The 19967-nt window shown below is 36.3% G+C and overlaps 1 protein-coding gene across 2 annotated transcripts in view; it reads right to left on the reverse strand.

Annotated features, from left to right (window-relative positions):
* MIPOL1 (mirror-image polydactyly 1) overlaps positions 1 to 19967 on the reverse strand; it is a 184528-nt gene that overhangs the window by 54560 nt on the left and 110001 nt on the right. The gene's annotated exons all lie outside the window — the stretch shown is intronic.

Raw genomic sequence — 19967 nt, forward strand, 5'->3', positions numbered from 1 at the left:
ACATTGCATATGGCAAAAATCCTGCATGAGCTCACCTCTAGTAATAACAATAGCTGCTTGAGAACTTTTTAACAAAATATTGTTCTTCTGGAAAATGTCAAGCTGTGAAAATCAGAACTTTTCACAGAAATTTATTTGTTTTGATTAAATTGTTTTGGAAGGTAGGGTAAAGAAGAAGCAAGAAGAATTACACACAGGTTCCTCTAGTGGTGGTTTCCCATAAAAAGGTCACTTTAGAGATGAGCTTGGTCACCTTTTGGTATAGGTGCTACTCTCAGCAAAGCTCCTTTTTAACCCTGAAAGGTTATTCTGACCACTTGGATACTGTGAGAAATATTTCTGAAGATTTTGTTTTGTCCAGAAGTTCCTACACTTTCATATTTGGTTTAATGTGGATAGATCCTTTCCCATTCTCTGTCCCCCTATCTGCCTTCCTGCAAATGAGAATTGTTGTTTCTTTATTTTCCCATTTTGCATTTTAGCAGTTTTTTGGTGAAAATTTAAAATTTCCAATTAAATATAAAATCTAATTGCTACCTATCAAACTTAAAATAGCTGATCTCAACTAAAGAAAATCTTGGTACTGATCTTTTTGCTGTTGCTTCAAAACATTTAAAGGAACAATGTCATGTGTTTTCTTACCACAAAGTCTGGAAAAATACAAGACATAAGCAAAGGAAAACACAGGGCAAAACTAGTATTTATCTTTTTCTGATTCCTCTAGGGCAAACATGAGCACCCTCAACTCTAATCTAAATTGAAAGAGGTAAGAACACACAGCCTCCTATGCTGTCAGGTTCTCTCTGGAACCTCACCTTTGTGTGAGAGATGGCTTTTGTAAGACTTTTCAATGTCCAATACAAAAGAAAAAAATCCAATTAACTTCACTAATAAAGTTTCATAACTTTATTTTTAATTTATTTATTTTCTCATGCATTTATAGACAACATATATATTCGTATATATATATTTATAATAAGCATTTATTTTTCCTTTCTGAGATAGGCTAAACAAACAACCTTTTCTGTTACCTCTCACTAAGCAGGCTCTTCATTACCCTGATCAATTTAAATGCACGTCTCCTCAGTACTCTGTACTCATGCCAATGGAAACCTCTCACCTGACACATTCTTGTACTCTTTTTGTTCCCAGTCACCCTCCAGCCTGTTCTGCACACTGGTATTACCCAGTTGACAGTGGAAACTCTTATTCATCCTGAAGAGATAATACCTTACACTTGGCACCGAAATTCCACTCCACTGCTTTTGTTTTTCCAGTACTTGAGGCCATCCCAATCCTTCTGCAAGACAGCTTGAACCTACTTTGTATTAATAATATCTCCATGCCTTATTAAAAACAATTCCCAGCTCTGTATCAGTAAACAATTTTGTTGGCACATTGCTGCTCTTCCTGCCAAAGGTTCTCAATGACAGCATTAAAGAAAACTGGTTCAGCACCAGCTGGTAAGAAATTGGAGTGAAATTCCACTACTGAAATCCTTGGACCTTAACATCTCTTCCTTCAAATCTGTTTGCTACTGCCTTCCTGCTAACTAGTTCCTTATTGCCTTTGACTAATCCCTCATCTCCTTCATGGGTACATGACATTTTGCAGACAGACATGAGCTAAACGTGCCCATTCTTCCAAACAAGAGACGCTGGGTGAACCCAGTGAGCAGCAAGCAGCATTTCCCACATTAAGCTTGTGCCTGCTTGTAAAATAACAATATACGCATTCCCCACTGTAATTAATAATTTTCCATATGGCACAACCTATAAGCTTATGTGTCAGGTTATATTAAAAAGGTTTCTTTGTCTAAATAATCAGTTATCATATCAAAGAATTTTTGCATGATCATTCTTGTGTGAAAACTGTACTGCAATTCACTCTTGATGGATCCATGCTTTAAAAATATTTTCCTTCCAAACTTACTCTGAAGACTGGACAATAAAGACTAACTGGTCTACAGTTGTCAAAATTACATTTTTTCCCTTCTAAACATAGATGCTTTCTCTGCTAATTCCCTGTCATATTACACTGCACACGGCCTCATAAGATTTATTAAAGAACTTTACTATCATTCCTGGAATTTCAGATACCAGCTCTTTCAGAACTGGGGATGGAAACCATGCACTAACCCAATGCAAGAACAATAATCTATTGAACAGCTGCCATGTACTCCATTTGCATACATTCACTTTTCTTAACCCTTGTCCTCACAGCTGGCATCTTCATTGCTCAATACTGAGAGAAACAAAAATTAAAATCACATGCTTTTAGACCTAATCCAGAATTACCCCTGATCTCCGCGCCATTCTCAGACCAGTGGCATATTTCCTCTTTCCTTGTTCTCATTTAAGTTGTTACACTATTGTTTGTTTCAATTTCCTTTCCAAGGGCAAATTTAGCTTAACCTCAGACAATTTTCATTTGTCTCTATATCTCCTGTTTTCTAAGACATAACTTCCTTGCTTAATAAGTACCCTTCTTGTGGACAACTTATTTGTACTTTATTTGCATGGAAATTATAACTCACTTAATTAGATTGGGCACCCTTTCTACCCAGTACAATTTCCCTTGGCTTGACTGAGATACATGTTAATGCACTACTCCTTCACTCAGTAATAGTCACTACCAGCATTTTGCTTTCTACTGACACAGGATATTCCCATGGATTAGAAGAAGGTTGTGTGAGAAATCTGAGGACCTCCAAGTTAATTTCTACAATTTATGGTCTCAGTCATTTACGTTTGGTAGAGCTGCAAAGAGGAAAAGGGGAAAAATGACAGTAAAGGGGGAAAATGGCAGTCTTTCCACTCTAGGTCCTTTGTTATCTGGAGTCTGAAATGGAATGGAGCCTCAAACAGACAACAGAGAATTGCTCCCATTTCTTGTGAGGAAGAAGTATATTTCTGCTGATATTAGCAGGCTAGCTGGACAGGAAGAGCTCAGGTGTCTTCTCAGGGCAACAGGAGATTGGGAAGGCAAATAAAGATTTCTTTCATTCTGAATTAGAATGAACAAAAACCCCCTCAACTCTGTAAAAAAAACCAAAACTGATGAAATATTTTAATCTTACACTATTTTTAATGCTTCTACATTTTACACATCATGTCAGTAAGAGAGATACATACTGCCTGATACAGCAGGTCATGTTGTGACACATATGAGATCCAACTTCTAACCGTTCTGTTATTTTTACGTTACCAGCTGCTACTTAGTGCAGATTACAACAGCTCATCTTATTTTCTATATCAAAGTGTCAACACATCAAACTGTTTCACCAACAATACAAGCAGGTAATGCTTTGATCTAGAAAGGAATATAAGCACTTGTCTCATTAATTAGGGGATCAGAGGTTTTCAGGGTCAAGGAAAAGACTCCAGCAAACGAGAGGACTGAAAATGGCTAGCACTCTAATAACACACCAAGCAATCTCCTTTTTTGTTTTAATCACCCTGCTGAAGTGTCAAATTGTTTCATTACAATACAAAGGGGACACACTGACCTAGAAAATCAGATAAAATGTTTCAACTTGCATTTAAGCATCAGCTGGCCTTGATGACTTTAAAAATTAAAAGGTAAAATTAGAACTTACTATAGTAGTCGTTAGAAAATATTGACACATCATGAAATACATAATAAACAAGTCCAAATTTAAAATATAAGAATTAAATGCTTTACTTCTGAAGTTTGAAATGTAGGTTTCAATATTCACCAAATAAAACTTCTAGGAGATAAACTGAGCTGGAAAAGTTTGGAATTGTAATTGAAATTATTATAAATTCATGCAAAGTTGTTTCTCAACACACAATTTTTCTAACAGAAATAGTTTTTCTAAACCTGTCTCAAATTAAGAGTAAATGGAGAACTGTATTACTGATCCCTGATGGATCTGCGCTGCTGTGGAGGATCACTACAGCTAGAAAAATACAATAAAGAACCAGCTGAGGGTTATCTGTGTATGTGAATTTCAGGGTAAGGGTGGCAATTGTGGGAACTCTTGACAGCCTTTAAGTTGCAGCCTTCACCAACCCTCTGCCACAACCACACCCGGGTTGACATACCCTTTGGGCACAAAGGAAAGGCATCTCAACAGCAAACATGACCTTTATGAGTTTGCAGCAGGATGAAACAATTAATCATAATATTTTATTCTACAATCTAATACCACTGTTGGTCCAAATAAATAGCTGTAATGAAACTTTTTTTTTTTTAATAAAAAGCATTATCTCACCGCATTGTGAAGATACACTGGTTTAGATGGAAGTATTTCTGAGGAATGTCAGACAGGATTTCTGAGAGAAGAAAGAACTCCTCCCCAGCCTTGTGATTAGGGTATTTGTTTTGAATGCAGAAACCTAATGCTGACTCCCAGCTTCTTGCATTAACCCACTCTGGGCTGTCTGGTAGACTCCTCCCAGTGAGACTGCTTCCCTGCTCCAAAGTTATGTGAATTATCCATGGTTCTGGTGACTATCATTGTCTTGCTTCTCTCTCTGCGACTGACAAAAATATTTTTTTTAAATGGCTAAGCATGTGAAAAGCAGATCCAAACAGGGATACGTCATGGAAAAGAAGACGAACTCCAGAATGCAGCCATCAAAATGTTTGAGGGTGACAAACTTGGATCAGGGAGCTGAAATAAGGGCCTTCCCATACATGATGTGAGAGCATCAACAGTGGCTTTTAAACCTGTATAATTTTCATTTACATTACAAAGAATATATTAATGTTTTCTCTTATTGGAATTAAAAGTTTTAGCCCTGAAATCTTATTTTTAAAAGAAAAAATGGAATTGTCATTTTCAAGAAGTGTTGTGCTTTGCCTCTATCTTATGTCACTTTTCCAGCTCAGCCTTTATGCTACCCTTAATTTAATTTTTTAAAGTTTTTTGGATGACTTGTAAGAGATGCCACTATCTGACATTTAGACTCTTGTCTCCATCACAACAAATTCCCCAGTGAGAATACATTATCATACCAGATGAATATTGCTTGCATGGTTGTTCATTTCTAAGAGATCCTGTTGTGACTGGACATTAGCAACAGGTCACAACAAATTCTACACAGATTGTGCAATTAGAAGAAAAAAAAATCACCAAATAGCTTTTGACTGCTCTGAGAAAGAAAACAAAAGAATACAATAGCAATATTGCTGAGACTAGATATGTATCTGGTTAATTTTATTACAATAAAAGCAAACAATATCATTATGCCTGACATGTGATGCCTTATTTTTGTACTACGTGGTCACACCACATTGGGAAGAAGCTCACTGCACCAGCAGTATTTAACAAGCAGTTTGCTCCTTTACAAGCACATATTACAGGCAGATTTGCCTACAGAAGTGGGCCCATGCCTGGAGGTGTTCAAGGCCAGGCTGGATGGAGCTCTGAGCAACCTGGCTTAGTGAAAGGTGTCTCTGCTCATAGCAGATGGATTGGACTTAGATAACCTTCAAAGTCCCTTCCAACCTATGATTCTATAATTCATCAATCACCACATTATGTAAGAAAGTATCTATATGAAATGCTCATGATAAGTTTCACTGAGAATTAAGGATTTGCTCATCTAACCTTAGATATGATGAGACAAATTTTCTTCCTCATCTACAGTATTATTCTGTAATATGCTATACTTTTTCCAAGCAGTATATTGATATACTGAAAATTGCAGGAAAAATTACCTATTCAAAGGACAATCCAAGGCACATTATAAGACTGTGAGACTATTACATGGAAGCATTTTATTTTAAAGAATGGTTTAGGGAGTGAGGAAAATTCATTTGGAATTCTGCCCTTGTGAGGTTGACATGAAACTGCGATTGACTTCCCAGGGTCAAGATTTCATTTACGGTTTCCATTCTTTTGCATACATAGGTTAAAAACCCCAGAGATACCATCATACATGCCTACTGTGCATATGGATAACTACCTAATGATACTATAGGTCTTATTTTAGGTAAGATATAACCATAGTGGATGACAAAAAGGCCTCTGAAAAATTCCAAGGATGACAGCTCCAAAATACACACTCATAGCTGGACTGGGCTTTGCACATAAGTAACTCCATGTGCAGAGACAGTGACCTTTGGGTTGGAGGGATTTTATTAAGAACACAAGCTGGGGGTGCTTTAAAGAGCAAACAGATAGGACTCTATATACAGGTAGGTAGATACTTGACTCGCTACTAAATCACAGTGTACACTGTAAAAAGAACATAAAAAGAAAACAATCAAGAATACTTTGTTTTAATAGAGAAAAAAAACCCATTCACAACTGCGATTTCTGCACAGTAGTCATGGCTTTACAATCTATATGAAAATAAAACATGTAAATTAATTTCTTTACTTCTCAGAATAAATACCATTTACAGCTGTGGACCTGTGGAAAGGAAACATTACTTCATGTTCTGTAATTCAGGTTTGGCCTTGATGACATCACAAACTTTTTTTCTCATCTAGAAATCCATTTGGAAAAAGCAAATTCAAATAAACAATGGAAAAACATCAGCAATACAGAGAAACTTGTCTTATTTGAAGGTAAAATAAAGGATATTGTTTTGGGTATGGTGTAACCATGTACCTCTTCATGGCTCTATTGGTAACTGGACTGGAAAACAGATACTCCCCTTGAAGACATATCAGGTTACCAAATATAAGTTTAAAACAAAGGATAAAAACCATCTCTGATTTACTTTAATAATAGGCATGTTTCCCTCGACTCTGAGAGGCCTGACTTCATACCATGAAGATGATTGCATTATACACGAAACTTTACTGGCAATCTTCTTAGGGAAAATCAAGAAGGAAACAACTGTATAAGCTGGAGTAAGCTGAAGAAACCTTCCAGGTGGTGTCTGAGTTCTACTGGCAGGTTACTCTGGGAAAGCTTCAAATGCCAGCAACCATGATAAACCCTTTGTCCACAAAAATTACTTTGGCCACCTATGATTTGAAGTCAGTATCTGCCACAAAGCAAATTGTCAGCACATGATCCAAAAGGTAATGTCATGTTGTCTCAGAAGCTTTGTGGTAACAAAGACCTATTCAATAAAAACAACTTTACCCTCAGCCCCAAAAGTGTCTTATCCAGTCTGGGGCGGAACTGAACTGGCAGAAAAACAGAAAAAAGTTCATATTACAGCCAGACATGTTTTATCTGTGCAGCAGCCAGAAACTGTGTGCTCTCAGGGCTCTCCATCTGGCACATTTTTGAGGCTCCACTAACAGACCCCGAACTAACCACAGCACCCAACTCTCTACTGCTAAAAAGAACAGACCAGAAATTATATTCTGACCTTGAGACCTACTGGCATGACTTTACTCATGTTAAAAAATGGTCCAAAGTTCTCTTCCATTCACCTTCCTAAAAGGAAAGGCTGCTAACACCAATCTGTCAAAGGGCCATAGGCCCTAGCACACAGTATGGTTCAAAAGCATCATCTGGGAGAGTGGGTTAAAACCATGCCAGGGATTTCTCTAAAATAATGCATGAATGATTGCATGCCATTGTGCATGTCCATGCCATGATCTTAATTTTCTTACTAGTCTATGTTCAGATAACTAGTCTTGTCAACTAATAAGGGTTTAATAAACTTGATTAAGGTTGATAAATCTGACTTTCTCTCATTCCCAGTAAGCTGGTGAGGCACTCAGCTGTTAAACACGTGTCACCCACATCTCCATTTCAAGAAGGCAAGGATGCCTTCAAGAAGGCAGCAGTGTCTAATCACATTATCAGAATTTAACTAAAATTCTTTCATAAAAGTCATGAGTCTGTAGAGGACTATAAATATGAATTGGTCCATTTACATCATATTACTCTTCCAGGATTTGGAAGGAAAGGCAGCTAAGAGATTAAGAGTTAATGTTTATTACTTCACCTTGTGGTCTTCACCTTATGACTAGCAGGTATACATACTCAAATTAATCTGATATTTTTGTATACAAAGAAACACAGAATCAAAGTGCTGAGTTCAAAAGCAATTGTTACATCTAAGAAAAGAAAAAACCCAGTTATTGAATAAAAGTATCTGTTATCAGGAAATTTAGGAATAAGAAAGAATCCATGAGTATGCCCCACACTGACATGCGCAGAGCATAAATACTAAGACATTCTCAAATGCAAGTCTGTTAGTACTTCTCATTTGATTTCTCAAGTTCTTATCAAACAATATAGCAAGATAGTTTGAGTTCTTTCTCCAGCTGGATTATGTTATGCCTCGCAGTTTTGGGAAAAAGACAGGAGCTCCACGTCTGCACTTGAGGCTGGCTGTAGGCATCATGACCTTGAGTTACTCCTTGCAACTGGAGTGACCATGGATTTCTGACACACTGTGAACAAGTTACCATCACATCTCCTGTGATGCAAACATCCTCAACAGATACTTTAGAACAGTTTCAGTCTCTATTGTTGCAATGTTACCTGTGTAAAAGGGATCAGTCATGTTGAGTCTGAGTAGTTGATTCTGAACAGAACAACTCCCTGAATCTTGCTTTCTCCCCAGTCTTACAGCAATGCTTTCTACCCAAGCAGAACTCAAAGTAAGGACTTAAACCAGGAAAAGCAAATAGATGTGTTCGTGAGAACATATATTTAAGTTGATATAGAAAATATTTGTCTGAAAACAGTACAGGAGAAAATTCAATAGAGGGCACTTTCCTATCAAATAAGCAGGCAATAGATCCATCCATGGCTTGTTATGGATGCTATACTGTTAGAGAGATCCGTTGATACAGGTGAGTTACCTTCCTCAGGACTCAAAAGTATGTTCTGATACTACAGATTTCTGCTCCTTTCTGTTAAAAATCTATTTACTAAATTTTTTATGAGGTAATCATATTACCTTCTACTGCATATCTATTCAGTTAGATTCTAGTAGATCTCCGCATTGGGCAAAACCATTTTTTCAGTTCCTATGTACGTTTTGGTGCTTAGCTGCCTGAATTTCTATTGCAACTCAGACTCAACTACATTTCAACTGGGAAAAAAAGTAATATTGTAATCTTTGGAGTAAGGGAAGTGAATGAGAAAAGAGATATATTAGCCATGATAATTTTCTTAAAAATTGTTAATGTGAAATAAAAGAATATAATCCACTGAAAAGATAAACATTTTTCTCAACTATCAGATCTTCCAGCAATTTTCAACAGTATAATCTAATACAGAATGTTTATTTCTTTCTTCTTATCTGTGCAGCACTGAAAACATAATTTTCATCAACAAAGATTGTTGTGTACAAAAAATCTTCATGGTAAACCCAGAGAGTAAACACTTATCTGTGTTACTATCTTAAAATTTTAACCAATCCTTTTGTTTTTAGTCATTCAGAGTATATATTCTACTTTTGCTCCTATTAGACATTTCTCAACTTGAACACCTGTTGAACTAAACTTGTCTTGCCAGAATATTTTTAATTATGCAATCTGTATTCTGTCAATGGCAAGCACTTGAGCAGAATTTCTTTTATACCTTTCAACATGCCCAGCAGACAATTAAGAACTCAGTGTACAGAAATATTTGCCAACTGAAATGTTAGTAAGACAAGTTTAATCAAGTGATCTTGACTTACTTTTACCAAAGAATCACAATTTTCATCATCAGTTTATCACTTCAAAATACCACTTTAAATGCTATTTCTTAGAAATTTTTATTTACTCAAGTCTTTCACACAATCTGGAATACATGCCTGACTTGCATAATACTTCATCCATAGATCCATTAATGCTTGAATACTTTCTTTTCATGGGTAGCACAATGAATGCCAAATTTGTCTCCGGCTTTTAAGAAAATTTGGTTTTTGCAGGGAAAATCCTGACCCATTGAAGCCAACAGAAGTTCACTGTTGACTTCAATGGGATTAACATTTCCTTGTATTTATATACATGCATTCTCTCTATTTAGTGACAAGTATTCCAATTACATGTGTGCTGTACCCAAGGATAAGTCTTATTAAGAGAAATGTCTTTGAATTAGTGTTTGATGATTGATACTATAAATGTAGATATTTAGACAACCATTGTGCAGATCCCTCTCCAATTCTGTAGCAATAAAATGTGGAGATATTTCTGCAGTGCAAGGCGCCACCTGCCATTTACTTTCAAACTAAAAAACATATGTGGGTCTCATCAGAGGAAAGAAAAAAGACTGTACAACAAATTTTGCAAAGCATCTGAAGAGCAGTAAAAGAATTCTTAAATAACTATCACTTTCAGAACGATGACACTTTTTTGGGGAAGGGCTGCAGAGCTATTAAACTCATCCACAAACAGGGAAACCCATTACTTTCTCTTGGAAGCTGCTGGATTGGCAGTCCTATTGCATAAGCATACTGTAGTAGATTATCTCCGTTGTATGAGACTCCACAAAATGCTTTTGATCCATTTCATCTTGCAACTTAGCAAAGAAATGTTGCAATAAGAAACTGCACCAGAGATCTGAAAAACTTAAGCTCTGGATTACCATATTGTGTTGTCCTGCCATTCAGTGTGTCAGACAAAGGCAGTGGTGTTCAAAGTAGAAAAAGGAAAAAGAAACTGGTCACAGAAAGTGCCGAGAACACAGTAAATAATATTCCTCCACATCCCTACTCTTTCATAGATCTGTTGTTAAAAGAGTTGCAGCAATTAGGCTTTTGTTAATTACCAGCTGTTGAAACAGATGTGTTGACTGTCCTTATTAGCCAACAGCTGGGACAGGAGAACAATTGATGCTCTCTAAAATCAACAGCCAGCTGCTTTGCAGTAATTATCTCCTATGGATAATACAGGTGATAAAAGCAGCAAAAAGGTTATGCATTTCAATAACCAAGGTACTGTTATTGAATATTACTGGAATATATGGTAAATTTTAGAAAATGAGTAGAACAGTAAGTTGCTATGTCTGCTTCCTATCTGCATTGTGTCAAGGTCACTTAATATACAAACAGTAGGGGAAATATAATCAGGAAAAAACCCCAAAACACCACATTTTTTCTAATTTTTTAAGCCTCTTACTTATTTTTAATGTCTTGCTGATTAAGAAATGCTTTCTCTTTCAGGTGACTATGACTAGATGTCAGTCATTATTCACTCAGTTTCCCATATGCCTCTCTTTGCATTCAATTTTACCATAAATGACTTTGCAATGTGCAGATGGCTATTCCTACCTGTTGGGAAATTTTATTATACAATGTGTAATAAAGAAATGATTAAAGAGGGGGGCCATCTCTCTAGAGAGGTAGATTCTAGTCTCAGGCACGTAATCAAATCCTAAGGATATTCACTTCACTTCTTGGAATTAAGTTTCCCTAGCACTAAAATAGGGGAAGTATGTTTATCTTGATTGATCACTTTATGATTGATGACTTTAACATACTATTTAAGTGCAAAGTAATGCTTGCATAATACATTACTGTAACAGTAAAAAACCCACATGCTTTTCTCGTAGTGCTACATGTCAAAGGTTATAAAATGAATAGTTCTTTAAGAAGGCCAGGACTGAGAGCCACAAGTGTAAGTCCCAATATCTAAATGGATATAATATCTAAATGGAATATACTAACATAGGTAGTGTGATAGCTTATATTTACTTTTGCTCCTGCTTTGATTTATATTTTCTCATCTCGATACCCTATTAAATGCATTGAAAGAAAAGCAAAGCAGAGATTTTAAACCATTTCTATTAGCCGCTCAGTTCATCTCAAGCCAACAAAAGATACGTCTACAAGAACCTACAACCATGTCTATTCACCAATTAGTCTGTACTTAAAGACACTGCCTTACTGAAAGCGGGGATTAAGGCTGATTGAATACTCTGCCTTTCATAGACCTCCCTTATGTCTCTGTTGGGTCATCATAAGCAGCTTGTTCTCTGAGCTTTAAGCAAGGAAGCTTGAAAATCAGTTCTGGACTCATCAGTAGGCACTGGAGCAATTAAAAGGAACTATCAACATTTTAAGGGACACATGAAAAAATTAACTAGCCAGATTTTTCAGTAACAGGGATGAGTAAAAACACCATATTCTCATGGTAGCTATATTTTAAGAAACATACACTGCAGTGTACACTGTTATTTTGAGATAAAGCAAAGCAATGTACTTCTCTGTTCCCACTTCAGATTCAAAAGGAAAAAACCATGTCATTAGAGCAAGAAAATCGACATGGTTCCTTCAACACGCATACTACCATCTATTATCAGGAATCCACAGCACACTATGAAATAAAGAGAAAAACTGAGTTGAGTTGTCAGCTTTCTACTTTTGGAAGAATGATAAAAAATAATGAAGAAAGAAAAGGAGAATGAATTGTTTTAAGCAATGGCTTTTCATTTGCTTTTCGTTCTCTCCTTAATTCTCCAGCTTCTTCTCTCTACTTTTGCAGTGCTTAGAAGCCATTGCACTGGGTTTTCCCCAAGAAGGCAAAATTTGGCTCTTTGCCTTTTTTTTGTCATCCATGAATGAGCTGGTGGGGGAGACTGGGGACAGAGGAAAGTTTTGGTCTCACTCTCTTTTTGTCTACCAATGCAGTTTTAGACTGTGCCAATGAGGATAATTTGAGAAATGACAGAGCTCCTCTGCCTTAGGGAGAGATCTGAAGAAAGGTTTCTATCCAACGTGGAGAGATAATTCAGGATAGAATTGGGAAATTCTTCAGAGCTGGTTTCTGCATGGATTTCCATGGCAGAAACTACCACAAAGCAAGTGGGAAGTTAAAGCCTTACAGATGAAAATCGTGATGAGCACTGTTTCATTCACCTCAGCCAAGACATACTGTAGGGAATTTTCAAACTGCATGTACTCATCAAGGGCCTCTGCTGCCTAAATCCTCCAGTCGAGATGGCCAGTTTAGGCCTCTGAACTGGTCACAGTTGGAAGTGTATCTCTGCAGAATTAACCACCAGCCCCTACTCTGAGAGCAGAAAAGCACCTGAGGGTGTGTACTGTGTGGCCACTGGCATGCTGACAGGGAGCTGAAAGCACCTGGACTTTGGTCTGGCACAGCCTGGAAACACAGTTTTGACTCACCGCCTAATTACAACACTTCCCAGCTGAAAAACAGACCTAAGATCTGAATTAACACATGAATCGAACACATTCTGTCTGCTGAGCCATTGTGAACCTCCCCTGCACCAGGGCCACAGCAAATCTGTCCCAGTGAACGTAATCCAATATATTTCAATTTCTTGGTATCTATCTAGGTTTTGCTAACAAAACCTACCATACATAACCATAAGCCAATATTGTGTTTCCCTTTGTATTCTGTTTTCAAATAAAACATCTAGAGACAGCACAGGCTGATTCCCGGAGAATGTAAAGTTGAAGACTGCTGGGCAAATAAAAACTTTTCTGATATCTCATAAAATCTTTGTAAATGTGACAATCAAGCCCTCAAGAAAATTCACCTGGCAACAGCTGCATTGAAACAAAGTTACTGCAGCAACAAGTAACGTCACAGTGTTAATAATTGACACGGAAAGAATGAAAAGGTGAGGAAGGGATAAAGAGGACAAAGGAGAGATTTCAGTATAAACTTCTGCTGGTAAGTAATCAATCAAAATTAAGATTGAAAGAGTGGTATGAATGTTATATTGAAAACTGAAGCGAGCTTGATATCTTGGACTGCTGAATGGGGCTTGTAAAACTCCATTTTCTGCAGTCTGATTTGCAAAATTTGACAAACAAATCCCCTGCTGATTTGAATCTACTTTCATTCAATTCTCCCCAGAAACTAAAGCAAATGCAGGAACAGTGGCTTCTCATGTTTGCTGTATGCAGGAAAAGAGTCATGCAATGCCTGGTTCTGCAGGTTAAGGCACGAATTAGCAACACAGTGGTAATGAATGAGTTTCTTCATTTACATAATCTAACAAAAGACCACTCCCCTTGGAGGGAGGAACTACATCCTAGAGACACTGTTTAGAAGAAACTGCTTCTGATGACTAAATTATCAATAGCCTCAGGTGAAATGGACTGCTGTCTTAATATCCACCACTACTACTGCCAGAGGTCAAAGCAGCAAGAAAAAGTGTTGGGACTACAAGTTAAAGAAATCAAGATTTGTTTTCTCAAACCACATATTTTCTGTATTTTATAATGAAGTCCATAATGACCAAATTTGGATTTTTATATTAAAACCTGTAAATTATCTCTGTTTCATTCATACCAATATTACTTTGCCCAGAATCCTGGCAGCTGGTAAAATTTAACTGTTTTCTACAAAAGATATATCCTAAATTTTATTGAAGTATCAGAGTTAACAAAATGAAGAACTCATTCAGTAAAATGAAACAGTTCAAAAGAGTGGACTCACAAAATTAAGGAGTTTGCAAGTTCAGGCCGAGAAGCTACTGTTTTTCAGTGAAGTCTCAGTTCATGATCTGTGAAGATACACTGAAGTTCTACCATTACTCAAAGATGGAAATCCAGCTGTGCTCCACCTTTTGAGGGGAAAGAAACCACTAATGCATACCAGATCTTAGCAACATATCAGTAGCTGCTCAATGGAGATGCCATCAATATAACTTCTTTATTTTAATTTTAAAAAAATCTAATAAAATCTTCCAGCAAAGCTTTAGCGATACCTTATGAAATGGAAACAATTAAAGATGAACCACAACTGTCAAAATTATGTCACATGAGTCTTTGCAGTTCACTGGTCTTAATTACTTAGACCCCAAAGCTTCTTCCATTGAAGTCAACACAAGTTGTCAGAGTAGGGGCAAGGGGTTTCTTTCTGGTCTAGTCACTAATAAGTTGTTACTGTTGGCATGAATTAATAAACTTCATTTTTCCTATGAAGATTAATTAATTTTTCAGGCTTCAAGAAAATGATACTTCTACAGTCAAAAAAGCATTATTTAATACTTGGGCTGTCTGCTGAGGTCTCACAGTGTGACACAAATTTAAAATACAACATATTATAAAACTTAGCTTTCTTTTTAATTTACTGCACTGTGGTATTCTGAAAAATTCTGAGAACTTTATCCAGCATCTAGGTGGTATATAACCTTCCACAAAAAGTCTTACTTTAACATTAACCAAACGGCAGTTTGATTGCCTGTTTCTCTGGAAGCAAGCTGTTTTATATAAAACAAAATTTGTATCTTAGATAAACTGCTAGGTCAGAGTCTGTAATCAACAATGGCTTTTCAATCCTAGGCAACTACTCTATTGACAGGGTTACCAGCTTAACTCTTTGCTTGTCCTACTCTCTTAGAAAATTTTTATTTTATAGGTATATTATTTTTAAGAATCTTTTGTAACCCACCTTTTATCATAATTTGGAGAATTATGGTCAGGGATAATTGCTTCCTAGTAGCTATAAATATAATTGTTATTGTAATTATAGCCTTTAGGTTGAAATATTTGTGCTACAAACATTGAAACTAACTGCTGGTATCCACAATCAACTTCACAACTCAGTAAAAAGCCCACAGTAAGTAAATATTGATTGACAAATTCAAAGTATATTTGATGACATGAGTATCTTGCTATATCACTATTACTACACGGAACTAAATCATTGTTGTAACAGAATGGAACTTTCCCCAAGTTAGTCAAAATCACAATAATTTAAACTAACCATTCTTAATCTTACTTTCAGTATAATTGTAACCTAAACATTTTGCAGTTGTTAGACCACAGGAAAAAACATTTCTAAGGAATAAAGATTGAATAAAGAATATTGATTAGAAAATTTTCAATTTTATGAAGAACACTTTGTTAAGAAGGTAAGTAATGGCTTAATTTTTTAATTTTTTACAATTTCTGGTTTTTACAAACCAGAAATGGAAGGACAACATCAGGAAATCTGTCTCAAGGCCAGTCTCATCTCCCAAGCATGAATCTAAAAAAGTAGGTATCATTAGCAACTGATGGAACAAAAAGAAGGACAAGAAACATATCCCTCCATTTCCACTGAACACATCTTTATTTTGTTTCATTATAAAGAATAAAGGACAAAGCCATGCAATCTTTCCCTGTCAATGCCTTACCAAACTTCTAACAGGAGCCCATTCAATACCCCCACGTTAAGCAGTTCTTGGCTCGTTTGAAGTGGAAGGAGCCATTGTTCACCAACCAGAGTCACCTCCATATCACTGCTGCATCTAGAACACACAACCTCTCTTCGGTGACAGAGGAAATTAAGACATGATCCAAATTCAGTAGCTCAATTATAATGCAATGTTAACATACTTAAGGATTGATTTAAGATTCATTAAGAACTATTTTAAGTAGAAGAGACACAAAGTATTATGTACAGCTAGATCTTGATAGTGAGGTATATACAGCCACACACATCTGAACACAACTGTGAATGTACCTCTCAACAGAGACCTATGTATATAATTTATACACAAATAGTACACACATAGAAAGTATACCCTTTATCTCCCCTTCCTTCACCCAGCTGAAGTGAGGTGGCACTTGCAAAGATCATTTCACATATCATCTGCCTTTATCTTAAGGACAGACTGCCTTATTTTGATATATCCCCCTCTTTATATTGGCTACAAATGGATCCCTGACAAGTGACAGCTAAAGCTGGGTGAGCTAACTCCTTACCTGGCAGAACATTAGTAAGCTCATGAAGTCAAGTACAGAGATACTAGAAAATACCAGAGGTAAGGCTACCAGGACATACACATCATCATTCTACTTCTAACTACATGGTCATTTTTTTGCATGAATCACTACTGTTCAGTGAAAGCACCTGTAACCTGTTTATTCCTGTTTCTTTTCTTGCAGCCAATGGGATGGGACTGCAGTAAGAAAACAAACACGTTTCATATTTAATGTAGTTGAATGCTGCTCCGCAGTTGCGGAATGTATCTGTCCTTTGGTGACAGCACCTTAGCATGAAATTACTGAAAGTTTTCAGATGGATGTTACCCATTTTCTGACTGTGCAAGATAAATCCCTTGTGTCTAATCTGCCAAAATACCCTGCACTCACAGCTGCAACTGGAGTGAATGGGAGACGGAACATAAATGCTATATAAGGCCTTCATAGCAGAACTTAGATGAAATTTCTGAAAGCTTCAACTGCACTGAAAATAAAATGTAATTAAATTAAAATGTAATTGGCGCCCACAGTTATGACAAGTGAGAAAGTTTATTTCCAGCATTTTCTGTCTCATCCATAACTGAAAAACCAGGCAGATTTCAATCTGTGAAACAGCACATCAGTGAAAGAAGGGACTGTATGAACAGGACAGACTACACCACACAAGTAGGAGGCTAATCTTCTCAGTTGGAAACTAGCTGGAGCAGCCAGGATATTAAATCAGCAACACAAGGGGAGATTATTTGGAAGGCAAATGAGGTACATGCTCAAATTCAGTACCTAACGAGCAAGTTGAACCAATGTGGCAAAGAATATAATGAAAAGAATCTCTCCAATTGTTTATGCTTTGATCCCAGGAATCTGGATAAGCAGCAATAGGAAACTCTAATTGATGGGAATAAATTTTATATAAGCAATATTACTAAAATCTGGTGGGCAACTGGCATGTTGAAGTCCCTGATTAACAGGAAGAATAAGAGAGGCAGAATGGAAGCAGGATGCCTTAACACAGCCCTCCCCCACCATGCCATTATTCCTTTCAGAATGATCAGTAACACAGGACCACAGCTCTTGAACACGTAGAGGTCAGTATGCTAACTAAAATAACTTAAGACTTACTGGTCAGCTAACTAGGGCACAGAACAAGCTTTTCTTCAGCACATTTCTATAATCTTTGGAAAGGAAAAGAATTATGCTACAGGGCCAGTTTAGGACACACATTCTGTGAGTCCTTAGTGGACAATTATAAACTAATATTATACACTTCAAAAACCATATATTATTTATGAGCATGAGGCAAACAATCTCATTATAAAACTAGAAATATCAATCACTGAAATGGATATGGATGTCTACTTGGACATAAGTGATAATAAACTGATTGAATTTCACATGGGAAAAAGCAACCAGAATCTTTATAGGCATAGAAATATTTAAACAAGTATTCCAAGTACTTGAGAGAAAAAAAGATAGCAGAATATCATAGATAACTGTGGAATCATTTAAGGGTGGCTATAAAAGAAGTGATCTCACAATCAAGTAAAAGTACAGCTCCTTTTTCATGTAGAAAGTAAATAAAGTTAAGATTAAAAAAAAAACAAACAAAAAAAACCCCAGGAGTGTTCAGTATATTTGTTGTCTGTCTTTGGAAAAATCAGGATGGTATAGTTACAGTTGATGTAGAATGAATAAGAACTTTCAGTTTATTAGAATCTAAGGATGGATAAGTTTTACATTTACAGATTCAGACAATTTTCACTTTAAGTGTTGCAGTGTTAAAATACTAGGACATTCCCAGACTGGAAGAGCACTAATAATATGTCAATAGGAAAAAAAAAAGACTAGTGGGATTAAAGCTGGGCCATATGAGTGAAAACACTGGATTCAATTAATGCAGATTTTAATGAAAGACTATAATTATTCCCAGTCAACATATTTTTGGTAAAATAGGTCTTGCCACACAAATCTGATCTCCTTGGATGAGATTAGAAGAGGATATTGTATAGTGGTGTTTTAGGCTTTCACTTGTCAGATATAATAAATTGATTAAAAAAAATAACTATGCACCATCAAGAAAAGTTTCTTAAGTGGGTTCTGAATGGACTGAAAGTTAAAAACCCCACAAACCCCCCATGTTCCAAGAGGCAACTGTCATTGAGTACTACTAGAATACTAGCAAGGTTGCACAGGTATCAGTACTAGCATTCCCTTATTCAACGTATCCTTCAATAATCTGGAAACAGGTAGATGAAGCTAGAAATGTTCATGAACATAAAATAAGTAAATAATGATGATGAAACAATGTTTTGGGTCACTTGATGGGGTATTCAAATCAAGGGCATTTTAATAAAATCAAATGCAAAACAGTCTGAGAACAGTGAACACAGGCTACACTTAAAAGTAAGAGCAACTATATTCTGAAAATGCTGACTCTGATATAGATATGAGACTTCAATACAAGATGACAGTATAATGATGTGGAAAACTGGGAAAAAGCATATCTTTTTGGTGTATACACCATAAAATCGTATCACAATGAAGCAATTAATATGACTTGATTTTATGTATGACACTGAGAAACAAAGACATAAAAATGCATTTGTGTCCAAATTTGAAAACAAAAGGATGATAAAAACCTAGAGAAGATGTGGAAAAGAGCCACACCAGTAATGCAAGCACCAGAGAAAAAGGCATGCAGTGAAGGAACTTAGTCTGTTCAGATTATAAAAACCCCTGAGGACATGAGCTAATTTTGAACAAGTATCAGGAACGGAATAGTTTTATGTTGCTACAGATTCTCATTGTCCCTTGATAAACGGACAGAAAATACAGCGTGTAAAGGAATTTTTAATCAGGTTGAGTAGGGGCAACTTGAATCACTGGAACAAATGATCAATAGGAAATGGTGGTCTCTCCACTTTGAATTTTTACACCAGACCTAGATATCTTTCTGGAAAGCAGGTTTTAAACCCCCATAAATTCCTAGGCTCAATACAGTGACAACAGGTGAAATCAATGACCTATGATATTCAGAAGGCCAACTAAATGACATAAAAATATCTTTTGGTCTTGGCCTTAAGTGTTAGGAATTTACAAATGATAAATATTCTAAAATGTAAATCTTATACATCTTAAACAGGCATGCAAAATTTGTGGGTAATTTTGACCCATGCCTTGATTTCCTCACACAGCGCGAAGAAAGCATTTCTGCAATAATACATTAAATCATTGTTTATTAAGCCTTTGGTTTCTGTTACATTGAATACTAGAGAAAATCCCCATGATGGTTGCTCAAAATTCTGTTTTCAGGGAAAGGTTTGAACAGTATCCAGTAAACAAGGGATTGGCACACATAATGAACAAAGAAGATAAAAAAAATATATTGATTGGCTGTTCTCTGGATACTATGTGGAGCAGGAA

Source organism: Geospiza fortis, unplaced genomic scaffold (assembly GCF_000277835.1).
Source record: "Geospiza fortis unplaced genomic scaffold, GeoFor_1.0 scaffold54, whole genome shotgun sequence".
Classification (NCBI taxonomy): Eukaryota; Metazoa; Chordata; class Aves; order Passeriformes; family Thraupidae; genus Geospiza; species Geospiza fortis.